General features: G+C 40.0%; 1 protein-coding gene across 1 annotated transcript in view; it reads right to left on the reverse strand.

The window, feature by feature from the left end:
* ZNF407 (zinc finger protein 407) overlaps nt 1-16,641 on the reverse strand; it is a 334,010-nt gene that overhangs the window by 227,628 nt on the left and 89,741 nt on the right. The window lies entirely within an intron of this gene.

A 16,641-nucleotide genomic window follows, 5' to 3' on the forward strand; every position in this document is an offset into this window, starting at 1 on the left:
TGTTCTTAACCTGAAGCACCACTTTAGCTAATGGGGCCTCCTGCTGCTGCTGCGCCGCAAGAGCACGATTTCTGTTCTCATCCTGAAGCAAAGTTCTTAACCTGAAGCATTATTTCTGGGTTAGCGGAGTCTGTAACCTGAAGCGTATGTAACCTGAAGCGTATGTAACCTGAGGTACCACTGTATGCTGTTGACGCAATTTGCACGTTTGTGACAGGAGTAAAAGATACTGGCAATAAGGCATGTGAAATTCTCTACCTGGTTTCCCCATAGCCAACTGTGTTCGGCCACTGAAACACAGAAGTTCAAGAGCAATGATAACAACAGGTTTAGTTTCACTTTAAAAGACCATGGTTGGGATTCAACTAAATTGCTGGGTGCACTGTTAAAGGTTCACTCATGTAACAGGACTCCCCCCCCCCCACACACACTCCACAAATCTGCTCTGGAGGGTTGGGGAACCCTCAGTACAGAGGGTACACCAGGGGAAGAAGAGGTAGGGAGTCCCAATGTGCAAGCACATTTCATTTACCTCATGGATACCCCACTTAGCGCTATGTTCAATTCCACCCAGTATGCTCAAAATATTTTCCTAAAAGAACTACAAATAACCTTTCAAGAAGTAGGCTACAGCAATATATACTTTCTCAGCTGTTTTTCCTAGGCTACAGCACCCACAGCTGTAAAGACTTGCCTACCAAGTCTGGTATCCGTCCAATTCTTACATTTGTATCCCGCCCTTCCGCCTATTAAAAATATATTTATCAGACGATAGGACACTTGAAAGGTTAAAAAAAAACTTTTTAAAAAACATTGTTTCCATGGTGATATTCAGGGGGGAAAGAGCAATCAAGCAGCAATAAGCAGAGTGACATTGAAGATTTATTGGTTTACTTCTGCATAGTGCTGGAACCAGTCACCTCACGCAGCGTCAAACACGTACAACTTGTCGATACTGACACAGAGCCAAACAGCAGGAGGATAGCTCTTTTCGCTCTTGTCAAGCTTTGCACTGATGGGGACCTCTGACAGTTACTGAGAGGGGACAACAGGGAACAAGATGAGCAAAGAGGGGGAAAAATAACCAACCTCTTTGAAAGGCCTAAGGCTCCTGGCAGATTACGTCAAAAGAAGCAGTGGGCAAGGCCTTGTGGAGCAGTCATCTGACTCACATCAAAGAAAAGGCTAACATGAAATGCTTCAGAAAGCAGAAGACTAACTGATCATTGCTGATATACCACAGGATGATGCCTTTATGATAAACATTGGCGACAACTTGTGACCAGACTGCTGTTACAACACTAATTGTCCATGAAAGCTGACCTGCAGCAAAGCAGCAGAGTTCAGTTTCGATAGGCCTGGCTCAAGAGTACAAACATGATTGCACACGACAGAAGACATCCACGCATCAAAAATCTCTGAAAAAGTCTGACATGACTTTACACACTGAGAGAGAGAAAGAGAAAGGGGGGAGAGAGAGAGAAGGAAGGAAAGAAGGAGCACAAGGCTTAACAGCATATTGCTCAGGAAAATGTGAAGCTAACATTTCATTAAAAATCTTCCAAAGGTAAAACAAACAGGATGCAAACTATAAGTCAAATACATAAGTGTTTGCTGTTGTGTTTTTAAAGTGCATGTGTGAAGATTATTTACATATACATAGAAAACATTCATTCCTCACTGCTGCTGAAAATCCTCCCCTGCTTTCCAGTCTGAGGATTCTCCGAGTGTGTGGTCTCAAATCTCTTCATTCAAGCACATGCGTGGTTTGGCTTACTTTCAGGTGACTGCTTCATGTCCTGGATTTTAAGGCGCTATTAAAATGCCAAGTTTTCAGTTTTTCAAGTAATTACGGTGTCTTGGACTACGGTGTCTTGGAATAGGACAATGCACCAGCTTTTTATTTAACACTAGACATGCCAAATGCCCCATGTTTTTACATTAAAAGGATAGGTTTTTACCCCCAAAGTGAAACACAGCACCCCTTCCCTTTTCCTCTTTGAGTTGTGACTGCAGACTATTGCCCCACTCTTCCCCTCCCCATTTTTCTTGGCTCCAGTATCCAGAGGTGAGCAGGGCAGAATAGATTGAGCAAATTGGGTGAACAGAATAAGTTCAATGCCTCCTCTTCTTGCCCCACTTTTCTTGGGCGAGGTGGAAACAGACACATCACTGCTGGCGTTACCTATTCATGGGATAGGTATGTGTGCAAACATGACTGCTCAATCGTGCATGGCATAGTCCGGGGCAAAAGGATCTTTATTAAATAGAGAGAAGTTGAATAAATACAATGGCTTTCTTTTCTATTTTGTTTGCTAGCTTAGGTACAACAGGGTCCTTCCAGAAGACACAAGGAGGACTCGCATACCCTCGAGGTCATTTTACAAGACTCGCAGACCTGTGACATCTCAGGCATTACATATGAACATGAATATTTGCATTTGTAAACAAAAAATACATTTGTACGTACACATTTGCACATCAACAAAAAATATAGATATGTATGTAAGGCCTAGCGAAATTAGACTTGAGCAAATCCCACTGAAAATCAGCGAGATTTAAGGACCAAATGTATTCTGATTTCAATAGATTCTAAGGTTTCATGTGCCTACCCACCATCAAAAAACAAATGAAGCCTGAGCTAATTTTAAAAAGGTATGTAATACAAATTTCTCCATTTTTACTTAACCCAGTATCTGACATGTATTTTGAGATGCTGAGGCTAAACAGATATTATTTAGCAATCCTTCTCTCAATGCATTCTTATAACTATTTTGTTTTCAAAAAGAAAAGAATAATAAACAAAGCCAAATTTACACTATACTGTAATGTAAAGACTGGTAAATTTGTAATGTTCTGTAAAGACTGGTGTGTGACATAATTAAATAGAAGAATGTCCCAAATGGAAATAAATTAGATTTCTGGTCATATGCTGTCAAAGTGATTTAATATTGGGACATATTTTAAATTTTTAGGAGTGACTAATTCAGAAATGGAGGTATGAGCATATATTACATTATAATTTACCATTATTGTGACATTTCAGTTCTTAATAAGCTAGAAGTAGTATATAAAGCTTTCTCTGCTGCATTAATTTAAACTGCATTAAATTATTCTGAATTTTTTTTTATTCTATCTCCTTAGATAGAGTGAGGCCAAAAGTAAACATTTGGAACACTCATTTTCTAATTCTCAAACTTTATAAAGTATAAAAATGAACTGCAAATTTATTGTAAAATTGTTGAATAAACATTGAACCATTTCAGTATCTATACTGATCTAAATTGTAGAAGGCTTAAAATTAGAATAAATTGAATTTGGTAAATATTCAATGCAATTAATAATTATGCACTTCATTTTTTAAACAGATTATAAGTCAAAAAAAGGGATTTGCAACAAAACATTGTGGTGTAGCGTGTTCCTGTTCACTGTTTCAGACAGACAGTCACACCTTCTTCCACACTATCCCTTGCAACACACGCAAGCTGTCAGCTATCTTCCAATAGCTATTGAACACACACAGTCCTCCTTGAGCTGCTTTTAGGGTTCCACCACCCCCTAGCATTATTTTTTTTGTACTTCTGCAAAAGTACTCACACCAGAACATTGGAAACGGAGGGAATGATGAGAGCAAAAAACAGAAACTACACACCCACAAAAATATATCTTTAAAATTGTTTTAAAAGCAGTGTGTACTAATAAGCAAGAGTAAAGAAGTATACACTGGAATCACGATGATGTATCTGACCTTCCACACAAGAAAAAGGCTGTTATCCCAATAGCATGCACACTCATACGTGTGCAGCAGAATCAACACATTTTTCAAAAACTCCTCCTCAATGAAAAATGGAGATATAACAGGGATAGTGGCTGACCAAGGGCAGCTAACAAAATAATTAGGGACTGTCTTTGATAAATATAGAGTTTAACTTTGAGCATATGGAAAACTGAGAACAGAATCTTTGTTTTTGAGAATTATTGTTTATTGGATTCATACAAAACATTTCTATACCGCCTAGGATATAAGAGGATCCCAACAGAAATGGGTGAGGGAATTGCTGGTTTTCACTTATTTGTCCCAGGCCCAGAAGAGAAATCGAATCAGAAAATATTATTGGTATTCGCTGTCGCTGTTGTTTTCAGTCCACAAATAATACATAATTGATGACATTTCCTACCACTCCACATTTGCCTAGTGTTATCTTCGCACTGAAATTAATGGTGAGGAATAACGTAAATAATTCTCATTGTCAGTCTATTTATATACCGTTTTTTCAAAATCTGTGCTTATAGCAGCTAACACAAAACTAATGTGATTATGTGAAATTCCACCACAGCAGACAGTGAAACTAATCATGCAGTTTTTGTCTGAAGCCGAACTGTAGCCAAACAGAAACATCACTGCATGCATCTAAAACCACTTTGCAGACTGTGTTGCTCATAGACACACTGGGAAGAAAGCATTCTTCTCTTCTTTTTCCTCTTCTTCTTCTTCTTGCTGTACAAAGAAATAATAATAAGCAGGGCTCTTAGGTGGGAGCCACTACCTTTATAAGAGATTAGGGGAGGCATTCATGGTAAGTTCTGGCACTTCTTTTTCTAGGAAAACAACACTGCTAATAACTTATCATACACCTGAAGGCCTATGAGTGAGTCCCACTGAAATCAGTAGGCTTTACTTTTGAGCAGGCATGAAGAGGATTGCAATGTCAGTGCACCTTCATTATCAAGAGTTGCAAGTGTTCATTTAAACCTCCCTTTTCTTCCGAATACATCCATGTTGGGAAAACTTTTGACACAATACATCATTGCTTCTCTAATCCTAAAGGGCATTTGTGGAATGGGCAGACAGAGGAACCCATTTATAATGGCTTAACGGACTAATAATTTTAGTCAAAGGTCAAAGTTGGCAATGGTCTCTGAAGAATAGTACAGCAGGAAGATCAAAGTAATAGTTAAAAATCATTACATATAATCAATGCCGAGCAAGCACACCATTAAAGGGCAAGGCAAAGAAACAGTCATTACCGACAAGAAAACAGAAAGTGGCAGCCAAGAGGACCTTAGATAAGAAACCTTGTAGCCCAAAGATACAAGGGGGATGCTTGTCTAATCAAGCTGAATATGCTCATTTAATCACTTCACACATCAAGATCTAGTGTGAATACAGTGTTAATAAGTATAATATATTGTGCTATAGGGTTACTACACATTAATCGCAAGCCTAGTAAAAATATGCGTTTTGAGAAAGGCAAAATTAAGAATGAAACTAAGATACCAATAACACACTCCACAGATAGTATTACACACACAACTTAAGGAGGCGCAACATCTCCAAAGATGACCAATGAATGTAACCTCATCTTTATCACTTGAAAAATAGACAGATGTTCTCTAGACTCCGGAAAACATCTAGTTATAAAACTGGTCTCTCTCTCTCTCTCTCTCTCTCTCTCTCTCTCTCTCGTTTGGATCTTCAGAAGGTGCTTCCTTATTAGCCCATGTGGAATGCTATCAGACCCCCTATCACAATTGTGGCAATGTGACAGATTACTTTTCATCCCTAACATTATGTGGAGTTGCAAATTGTCCTCAGCTTACACTCAGCAATTCAGTCATAGAATCATATAGCAAGAGAGCAATTTTATTTATTTATTTTAGCATTCATACCCCACCATTCTAACAAATATTCAAGGCAGTTTAAAAGAAAACCAATTGTGGTGATAAATAATAATAATAATAATAATAATAATAATAATAATAATAATAATACCTAGAAATGGAATAGTAACTTGTTGGTTCCTTAAGACAAAATGAAAGTGAAAGATCATCAGAAAAACAGAATATTTTCTACATAGGAAAATGGTTTCTTTACTGGTACACCAGCAATCCTGTTTTGCTGTTCTTGGAGTGCTCAATTTCAAATTCTCCTTCCACCTTTTTTATATTAACTCTGATTCTTTGTCTGTTTCCCATTTCACATTCCCAGACATAAAATTGCTCAAAATTAGCTCCTATTTGTAAGTAATAACAATAAACTAGAACAGGGATATTTGTTCTCTACGTGTGTGTACGTGTGTGTGTGTGTGTGTGTGTGTGTGTGTAGATATATATAATCCCCCTGGGAAAAGGTCTTCGGTATGCATTCAGAAAAACATTTTGTCTAGGCAAGGTGATAACCAGAGATTCTGACCCATTGCTAGCATACTTTATTGCTACAGTTTTCAGCTGGGGGAACATAGAACAAACCAATACTAAACTGTTACTAGGGTCTGAATAGATCATTCATGTGAGGAATCTAGGAAGCTAAAGTAGCCAGGAGAGACAAAAGGCACTGAAGCTGTTACAACCAGTGTTAGCAGTGGCTTTGAGAAGGACAGGGGAAAGTACCTTTTTGGGGTGGGTGGAGAATCTCCACCAAAAAGGCTGATTTCATCTTGAAAATCAACCTGGGAGAATATATGACATCTTAGTGCAAGTCTGTACTGGTTCTTAGACATCTGTCAAGTTGCTTCTCAGATAAAATATCTGCCAGGTTCCTTCTGAGATAAACTGGAACCACGTGTTGGGGTGTGTGTGTGTAGAATATTATTTTGGAAGCAGTCATAATCTCCACCAATGGCCTTGGATCACCTAAATGATGTGGCAATTACTCCAGATTCCAGAAATGTTCTCCATAGTTAAGACCAAACAAGTTGCTCAACAAATGACATTCAATTTTGGCCAAGGCCTGTTTGCGCAAAGATGAATGTGGGCAGCCATTTATTAGGGCTTAGATTATTGTAGTGAACTAGAACACATGTAGCAAGGTGGTCATCTGTATGGTCAGCTCACTTGAAGAGGAGAATTCTAACACTCCCCTGTTTCCCAAGACTTCTGATCAAGCTGGATCGGTAGTAAATTTCTTCCCACAAATTGAAAGATGACGTGTATGACTGGTGATCCTTGTTATGCTCAGCATAACTTAGCACTTGACTAATATTTATCAGTATCCATCTTTGAAACATAAAAAACTATGGTGTCCACACAGCAGTACCTGCCTTACATCAAACACAAACTAAAGTCAATTCACGCTCCAGCTGTGTGCAGGAGTCAGAGTGTATTTTAAAACAGAAGAAGAAATGGCATGGCTCACCTGCCTAACAGCATGTCATCTGGTTTGGAAGCCTACTCCTGGTGTCCAAGAATGATAGAAATGCACTCTGCACATTCTCAGATAACATTTATTTTTATTAATACCCACGTCTTAATGCAGTCCTATCCTTCTGAAGACATGTTTCATGGCTGAGCCTGGTGCATTGGCGGAGGAAGAGGGGAACAGGTGGAGCACACTGCCCCCGGCAGTACAATCCCAGCAGGGTGCCATCGCGGCTGTCCCCCGCCCGCGTTGGGCGCATGCCAACCACACCTCCACCTGCTCTCCACCACACACCCCCAGTGCCGGAGCATGAAGCTCCACCACTGGCCTGGTGATTCCTGGCACAGATTCAGCAGTGGTCTTAAGAGACCTTACACTTTCCCCATACAATTCCTGGCACCTGCTTAATCAAGTCTATTTTACCCGTAGAATATTGAGTGTTCGGGTTGAAGGGGTGGTCAATAGATGGGCAGGAAGAAAGTCTGAAAGCAGCAAGGAATGGGTTGGTGGTGTCTCTTAGAAATGAGTTGTCCAGACTCATAGAGTATAGCAGATTTGGGAGCAAAGGCTGTAGAGCACAGGATTGACTTCCTGCAAAAAAAAAGATTCTAGGGATGAGCAACAGCATGGGCAGGCAAACTAAGGCCCGGGGGCCGGATGCGGCCCAACTGCCTTCTCAATCCGGCCTGCAGATGGTCTGGTAATCAGCGTGTTTTTACATGAGTAGAATGTGTCCTTAAAATGCATCTCTGGGTTATTTGTGGGGCATAGGAATTCGTTCACCCCCCAAAAATATATATATATATAGTCTGGCCCCTCACAAGGTCTGAGGGACAGTGGACCAGGCCCCTGCTGAAAAAGTTTGCTGACCCCTGAGCAACAGGCTTCCATATATTTGCTCACCAATCTCAAACACAGAGTTCCAGAGGTGGGCAAGGATTATTCCAGCAGTTCTGTATGATATCTGCCAGCCCCCCACTCCACCGCAGCTCTGATGTTGGGATGAAAAAGGATTTGATTGGCTGTTAGTATTGCTGAGGCTCCTAGAGTGCCTTGGCCAGGGGTCTGCAACCTTTAAGACAAAAAGAGCCACTTGGACCCATTTCCGAAGGAAAAAAAACTGGGAGCCGCAAAACCATTGCGACATTTAAAGCATGCGCGCCGCTGCCCTCCGATCTGACAGCGGGCGGGAAGGTGACGTCAGGACGGTGTGTGACTAACACACGCACCGCCCCCATGCGACGTCACAGCCAGTACAGCGCCCGCCACAGTGGGGAGTGTCGGGGCGCACAATGCGCCTTCTCCCCTCGCTAGTATCCGCCCCGGAGCCGCGGCAAAGGTGTAAAAGAGCCACATGCGGCTCCGGAGCCGCGGGTTGCAGACCCCTGGTCTTGGCTATGGAGCAGCCCCAAGAACCAGTGCCCTGCCTGTCTTTCCTGCAGGGAAGTCTGCTGACCATTTTCTTAGTCACTGTGTTTCGAAAGTGGCTGTAGCCCTCAGGCTGTATGGGGCCAAACTAGGACCTTTCAGACACTATTTCTGGCTTGGCCAGACAAAAACTCTAGACTGCTAGGCAGTGGAATTAGTGCCCTGACTCAAATGATCAGAAGTGACCCCCTCAAACCTGCAACCCTTATGGTATAAAGAACAGAGATTGCTTCCTGAAGTACATGGTTTTTAGCTCCAGTCCTGCAGTATGTGACATAAACAACTAGGATCTAGCTGATATTGCAGTGAATATGACATTTGTCATAAACTAATGACTTTTTTATTTAAAAAAAAAGCAGGATCAGGACTTTTTCAGAGAAATGCAAATACTGAAATAGATGACATGGAATTTTTCTTCCCTATATTGTTTTGGTGGAATGCCACATAAGCAACCAATTCACTCCCTTCAGTTCCAAAGCATGCAGCTTAACCTTACGAAAAGACACTTCAAAACACTGCTTGATAGCTGAGCAGATTGCATTCCTTCTTCCAGGTGCTGCAAATTATCCAATAAACATAAACTGATTTCCATAAGAAATGCTAGCCTCGTCATACAACCTTTGTGTATATTTTTAAAAGTCCTTGATTTTGAAATAGTTGAAAGTATTGTGTCAGAACAAAGTGAAAGAGGTATCATTAGCCTTCAAATCTGACAAATAAGAGAGACATAAACAAGTGTCAAAATAATTAAAATGGAATTGTTCACTTTTTAGAAGAAAAAAATGGATTGTACAAGAAATATTAAGCTAACAAAGCAAGAGCAAATATGAGAAAGAAAAAAATGACAGTTATCTGCAAAATTCATAAATGTGTCTTTTGTATAACTATAATGATCATATTTTATGCTGTCATTTTACATTTAATTGCTCACCCTGGTACTTTTCTTCATAGAAGCCATCAGTACCCCACAGAGCCAGATGCTGAATTGCAAAAAAACATACTGTGACCACAGACTTATAGGAAAGTAACTTTGCTGAGCTGTGGTGTATGACAAGTTAATTTTTGCAATTACACTTTCCCAAGAATAAATGAAACCGCAGGCCATTACTATTCTGTATCATTAAAAAGAGGAGGGGGGGAAGTCTCGATCATAATGCCCTCAAAATCAGTTTTCCATTATTTTGACATATGAAAGCAACTTTTCAAGCTGTTTTTCTGCAATATGACCTAGTAAAATAAGCACCACCTCGGCTGAAATGCATAAACATCTTGAGCTGTGAAAAGACAGGAAAAACTACAGTCTAGAGTTAATATGCAATGCCAAGCTATCACATGGCTAGGAAGAGATATGTTCAATGCTGTGTGAGAAGTATCTCACTCACAGCTATTTGCTCGACTACATTATATCCAATATAAAGTATTAAATAGATAAGGTTGTTCAGCTGTCATGCAGACTGGAACTATTCCCTGATCATTCATCTAGCCACAAGATGTAAAATGTACCAAAATCTAAACACCTGCAGTGTCCATCACTGTCAAATCCACTGGGCAATCAAACAGCAGGAGAGCACCTATCATTATGGAACATGGCCTGCACATTTTCTGTAGCTGTGCATACATCACATGAAATAAAACACTTAGCAATGTAGTTTAAAAACAACAACAACCATTAACACAACTTAGCACTATTTAGAGCATTTTCCCACATAAACTAGTGGAGGGAGGCTTTTCATTTACTTTACAGTTGGTTTCTCTTTCTGCTTCTAATAGAACAGTTTACCATACTAAAAACACATCTAAAAAAACTCATTGCCTTCTTCCCTTTCATGGAAGCCCAAAGGGCAAGGTTCACACATGCAACGAAGCACTAAATCCTGTCCACATGCTTCTGCTTTGGCAAATCTCAGTAGTGTTTCTGGCTGGTACAGAACAATCCGGAAAGCTATTCCAAGGGGTGAATGAGGGGCTGCTGTTTCGCATGAAAAGCAGTCCAAAGGTTATAAATTCCATATACAAGCCTGGGTAGCTCAGCTGGTTAGAGTGTAGGGTTGATAATGCCAAGGTTGCAAGTTTGATTCCCATATGGGACAGCTGCATCCAACTCTACAATCCTGGTACCCTACAGCTGACAATCAGTGCATTGGATGGAGCAAGGTGGCTCAGGAAGCAATTTGCTGAATGACTTGAATGTGAAGATAGAAGATCAACCAGTGGGCTTTTTGATGAAGCATACAGAAGCTCCAAAGTAAATGGAATGTAAAGCTGGAGCTTTTTAAATAATTAGGAAGATCTTAGGAACTGTCAGAAACCAGGTATCCAGGCCATATGCTGCCCTCTACTAAGACAAGTGAATATACAAAAAAACATGATTTTCCCTGCACCTCCCACTCAGCGCTCTTATATTATGCCAGGTAACAAATCACACAGAAATCTTAAATATGCAGGACTCCTTTAACTTCTCCATCAAAAACAAAGCTTGCTATTTTTGACAAGTATGTATTTGCATTTGTTGTAATTAGAGTAATAATAAAGAATCTGTTCACATAGCATTGCACATACTAATAACAATGAATAAAGTGGTCCAAGTTTAAAACTTGGTGACAATATTTAGATATTTAAATATCTAGAATACATATTGAAAACAACAGTACCCACTACCAATTGTTTGGAAATACTTGCCACATTTTTTCTTAGATTGTTTTCAAACCTCAACAATATCCTTTGACACTGGGATAGTGATACTGGATATCTGATTTGTTTTCTGAAACACAAATCTACAAAAAGATTCCTCTAATATATTATGCCTCACAATTGCTGCTAGAAAGTACGAGGAAGTTGTAGGGGGAATACCCATGATGCTTGTTATAAGACAGGAGTATTACAAAAACCAATTATATCTTTTCATTCTCTTTTGCTTAATTAAAGCAAAAAGCATCACTATCTTTCTCAGCAGTAATCATGTGGAAGCTGTATAGCACAGATACAGTAATTAACTTAACCTTATCACTTAACTGTATTGGGTCATTCAAGTGAGGCACAGTATCAAAGCTCAGAATCAATGCTGTAATGCTAACATCTGAAGTAGTTCAGAGATTGAATAATGCCATCTGTGAATGGACAGTCTTTGTTCCTGCTTAGCTATGCTGAATAAATGTTCCTGCTCATAACTTTAATATGTCAGCTTAACCATTTAATCATTGTATATTAATACATTATCAATATTGGGAACATGTAAGTACGAAATTACTTGTCAAAGGAATCAGATATTAGCGATTTTTGTGCATAACTGCAATACACTGGGGATTTTGTCTTAATTATACACCTACACAACAGAATGTGTGTGTGCGCACGTGCGTGTGTGCAAGCCTGCACTATGATTGGGTTTTAGAGTGGCAACCAATGCTACACAATTATTTTATATTTTTCTAAACCCTTTACAAATATTCAGCACGTTCACATTCTGTTTGGTATATCAGAGCAAAGACAGCCAGCCGTCTGCAAATCTAAACACACACACACACACACACACACACACACACACACACACTACTTCTCTCTCTCATTTCTGAATCATGAAGTATTTGTGGTGTACATTGGCACTCAAATCTTTAAAATATTTACATAGAATTATTGCAATGGCCCTTCTTCCCCAGTAACTATGTTTAAGATTGTAGCCTCGGTGTAATTAAACATTCTGCTCCGTTTCTATTGTTAATTGCTCTAGTTAATATGATGCTAAATATTGCAGAGGGCACAGCAGTCTTGATTTCAAATTATTTGCATTTATAGCCTAGGAGTTGTTTCCACCTTGTCATAAAATACTTTGGTGATATAATTAAAAAAAAAAAAAAATCTCTTGCCAGAGACAGTATTCTGAGGTCCTTCACTTTCACCAAGTCAGACACTAAATCATAAGGGACGATAATCAGCAAATTCTCTCCGACAGGCCCTAAGCCTGCTGAGGTAATGCAGCTGACAAACTTTGATGCGCCATGCCCGTGCACATTATGTTCATGTAGTGTGTACATCTGGGCACCCTTTATGGCGATGCAGCAAACAGCCAATCATTTATTCCACTCTAATTAGCACACATGTAAATCCTCACCAATCAAGCCACTCACAGGGTTACTGTTGTGGCAGCCATACAGCAAAGCTGGCAGGACATGTGAAGAAAGTACAAGACGCAACTATTGGGTTTGATCTGAACCTGCCGTCACAGCACGGCAGGTCCCCCCAGTCCTGACTGTAACCAGCTCTCCCCTTCAAAAGCCATCACAGAAGTACAGCGGAAAAAGGTCATCAGGCAGACGCTGATTGGCCAAGATGCTTTGATTCTTTACAAGCTTTGGGAGTACACCTGAAGCGACAGCCCTCTCTTATCGCTAACAGCACAGTAGCTGTCGCAAGCAAAAGTCAAGCATAGCTTTCAAACATGCTGCACAGCATGGAATATATGTTAACTTAAAAGAAGCACTGTCCACTTCAGTACTGTAAACCTTTGCATTTTACTAGGAAATTCTATACAAGACATCAGCATCTTTTTTTATCTTTTTTTTCTTACCAAACCGACATCGCCTGCAGAAAATCATCAGCCAGTACCTGCAAGCAAAGATTTTCAATGCAAGAAACCAGTTTCCTTTACAGGAAGCAATAGCATACTGCTCTTTTTTTCACAGTCTCATATCCACAGTATAATCACGTTAAGAATAGATATATTTTTAGAGTTCTTATTGCTCCTTTCCTGCATTTAATTAAAAAAAAAAACATTTACAGAACGAAATCCCATTAATCATATTTGGAAGATTATTTTCCAAAAAATAAAGAACAATAAGACTATTATTGTCTTATAAATGTATTTCAGCGTTTGCACACTGAACGCATCATAGCCTTTGAGAGCAGCAAAACATAATATTGCACTTTAGAACCAGACTGATAGAGCTACATCTACAGGTGAATAGAAGGGTAGAAGAATGCATTCTCTGTGTTAGAAACTTTTTTTACTTCTGTTCTCATTAATCTTCCTTCACATGCAAGTAAACATGTTTGTGAACTGATTTGTTATATCACATAAATTAATGAAGCAATTAGCTTCAAACGGTTTGGCACCGGTTCATATTTCAAAGGATTTTTGGATAAAGTAACCCTAAATTCAATTATTTCTATAAAATTAGATTTAAGATAAAAGCTCAAGAGATAGAAAGAAGGGTGGTCTGCCGCTACTTGTGAAAGACATAAAATTAAATCCAAAACAGAAGTCCCATTAGGCATAAATTTCGATTTTCAGTAGAATTTGAAGAGAGAGAAAATAATACCTAATTATTTTGATTATTGTGATAGAATACAAGAATATATTGAACCATCACCAAAAGTCAGCTCAAGCAAAAATATTTTGCATCGATACAAAAGATGTTCTGGGTAGAATTCAGTTGGTATCCTTGAGTTCACAGAAGAACGTTTGATCAAGAAGAGGCAACCACTAATGGAAGGGGAAGGGGTTGTTTTTGCTGAAACCCCCCACCCCCTGGCCTACTGGCACATCTCCAGTCAACTCCAAGGAATTGGGAGATCCTACAGAACACAGTTGAAAGTAGCATGGGGGCTGCAAAAGGAAAGGGGAATTCACAAAACTGCTTCCCCTTATCTCTGATTGTTAGAAACCTCTACTGGTTCAACAGCCTTTCATTAATGCAAGACCATCTACTGAATTTTACCCTCAAACTTCAGGAAAAGTCATTTGTTTTGCATCTTAGAGAAGAATGCAGTCTCCTTTGTTTCTCTCTCCCCCCCCCCCTTAAACCGATAAGGGTTTTAACCCTTAACCCAAAGCCAGAGTACTGAATTCTACCTAGAAACCAAACAGGGATGCTAAAGCACTGGTTTAAAGGGCTGACATCAAACCACGAAATGTTGGGGGGAGGGGAGGTTACATCCAGAATTAGGGAGTCAGAAGGAGAAAATCAGTGGAATTAAGGGGACATCTTGTACAAGTGGAGGGGCCATTCTGCATGGAGCAAAAGGGAAAATATCATGGAAAGCAGAACTGCCTAGAAACTTTCTCACAGAAGTAGCCAGCCACCTATTCCCGGCCTCTGTGACCCCTGTCAGAAATGACAGGAACCACCGGAAAGGGATGCAATAAACTCTGATCAGGTCTCACAAGCAACAGCAGCTCATGATCAGCAATATCAAAAGGATATCAAAAGGATCAATAGGGTGCCTGCTGCTATTGATCTCCAGGCACCTCATGATAACTAAGGTTATGTATGTGCAGTCTCTAATGTCATGAATGGCAGCTGGATACGTGTCTAGCTTTCAGGGGACACAGAGCAACCACCCACACAACAACCCCCTGCCCCTGAACAGATAACCAGTTGCAGGGAGGGTCAATATTGAGGTTCAGTCCTTTGATCGGGGACTGAACAACCACACATTTGATCCTATGTGCCATTCTGTTCTTCCTCAGAGATGCAGGATGCTTCGCTAAGTGTGGCCTACTAAATCTATGAAGAGTCTCAGTCCAATTCACAACGTTGCTCAAATACAAACACACCTTTAGCAGGTGACAGCAACAATAACAACAACAACAACAACAACAAGGAATTCAGCAACTGACATTAATTCAATAGGGGGGATCGGTGGAGAAGCTCTGCAGTCTGAAACTCTTAACGCAGCACTCAAGTTAGCATTCTACAAATGGGATGGAATAACAGCAATCTGGTCTCAGGGCCTGCCGTTCTTGAGAGTTTATTGCAAACTACAGCATATCGGATGTTTTTAGGAGATCGTCATTGTTAACCTAAAAATTACACCGTAATAGTTTTGATTTAAAACCAGTAATTTTAATTAAAATGCAACTTGGAGGCATTCCTGAAAAAGAGAGGTGGGGGATCTGGAGGAAGAAATGTGGCTATCATCCACATCCCTGTTGCTCGTGTTCGTGTTGCTGTCTGCAGGTAACTCCTTGTGAGGGCCCTCAGTTGAATAGGAGGGCGAGAGGATGATATGACAACCCTTTCTTGTTTCTGATACCATATTGCATAGGTTGTTCCCAAGTGGGGGGGGGGCAGTGCAAAGGCATTATAATCATCACCACTACAACCACCATCTTGGCCGTGAGTTCTGGAAGACCTGCTCTGGAAGACCTTGCAGGCCTTTTTCCACATGGCCCGGGAGGGTGGGACCCTAACTGACTCCAGTTACAAAAGCTGAGGCTGCTGGAAAAAACAGAGACCATTCTTAGCTATGAGACCTGTTCCTTTACCTGGCCTGGGAGAGTTGTGCACTGACTCAATGACGGTCTCATTCACTTTGGCCATAAAAGCTGAGGCTGCTGAACAGAATCTTGTGCTGGGGTATTGTTTAAGCAGGTTTGTTTGGAGGGTGGTTGTTGCTATTACTAATATTAATCTTTTTGTATCTTTATTGTGGATGTTATGATTTATTTGCAAATTGTTTCAGTTTGATTGTGTACTTTCTGGTGTTTTATTTATTGTTTACTTTTGCTATATGGTTTGTTATATGGTTTATTTTTATGGTTTATTTTTAGCATGATCTGAGCATGGTTTGAACTTAGGAAAGGCGGCATAGAAATAACATGATTGATCGATTGACTGATTGGTTGATCATATTTCCCCTACTTGTTCCCATGTTTTCTTGTTTTGTTCTCTGGTGAAAAGCCCAGCACCTAGGCATCATCATCACCACAACCGCATTCTTGCCTAATTGTTCCCAAGCTGCTGGGGGGTGGGGAAGTATTATCAACTTTATTATCATAGTTATAATTATTATCACATTTCTCCTGATTGTTTCCAAGCTTGGGGTTTTTTTTGGGGGGGGGTCCATTTCAAAGGTATAATTATTAGCACCTTTTCCTTCTGCCTGGCCCACGGCAGGGATTTTTTCAAAGTTGCTTTCAGAGAGTGGAGCACAATACAAAGGCAGAAACATTATTATTATTTCCTCATACATCCCTAATTTTGACATAGTCACGTTTACTTAGGTGAACAAATAGGGCTCCCAAATCATAAATCTGAGCCAATGCATTCAACCTGAATCCAAACCAATGGATTTAAGCT

The sequence above is a fragment of the Podarcis bocagei genome (assembly GCF_964188305.1).
Source record: "Podarcis bocagei genome assembly, chromosome: 8".
Classification (NCBI taxonomy): domain Eukaryota; kingdom Metazoa; phylum Chordata; class Lepidosauria; order Squamata; family Lacertidae; genus Podarcis; species Podarcis bocagei.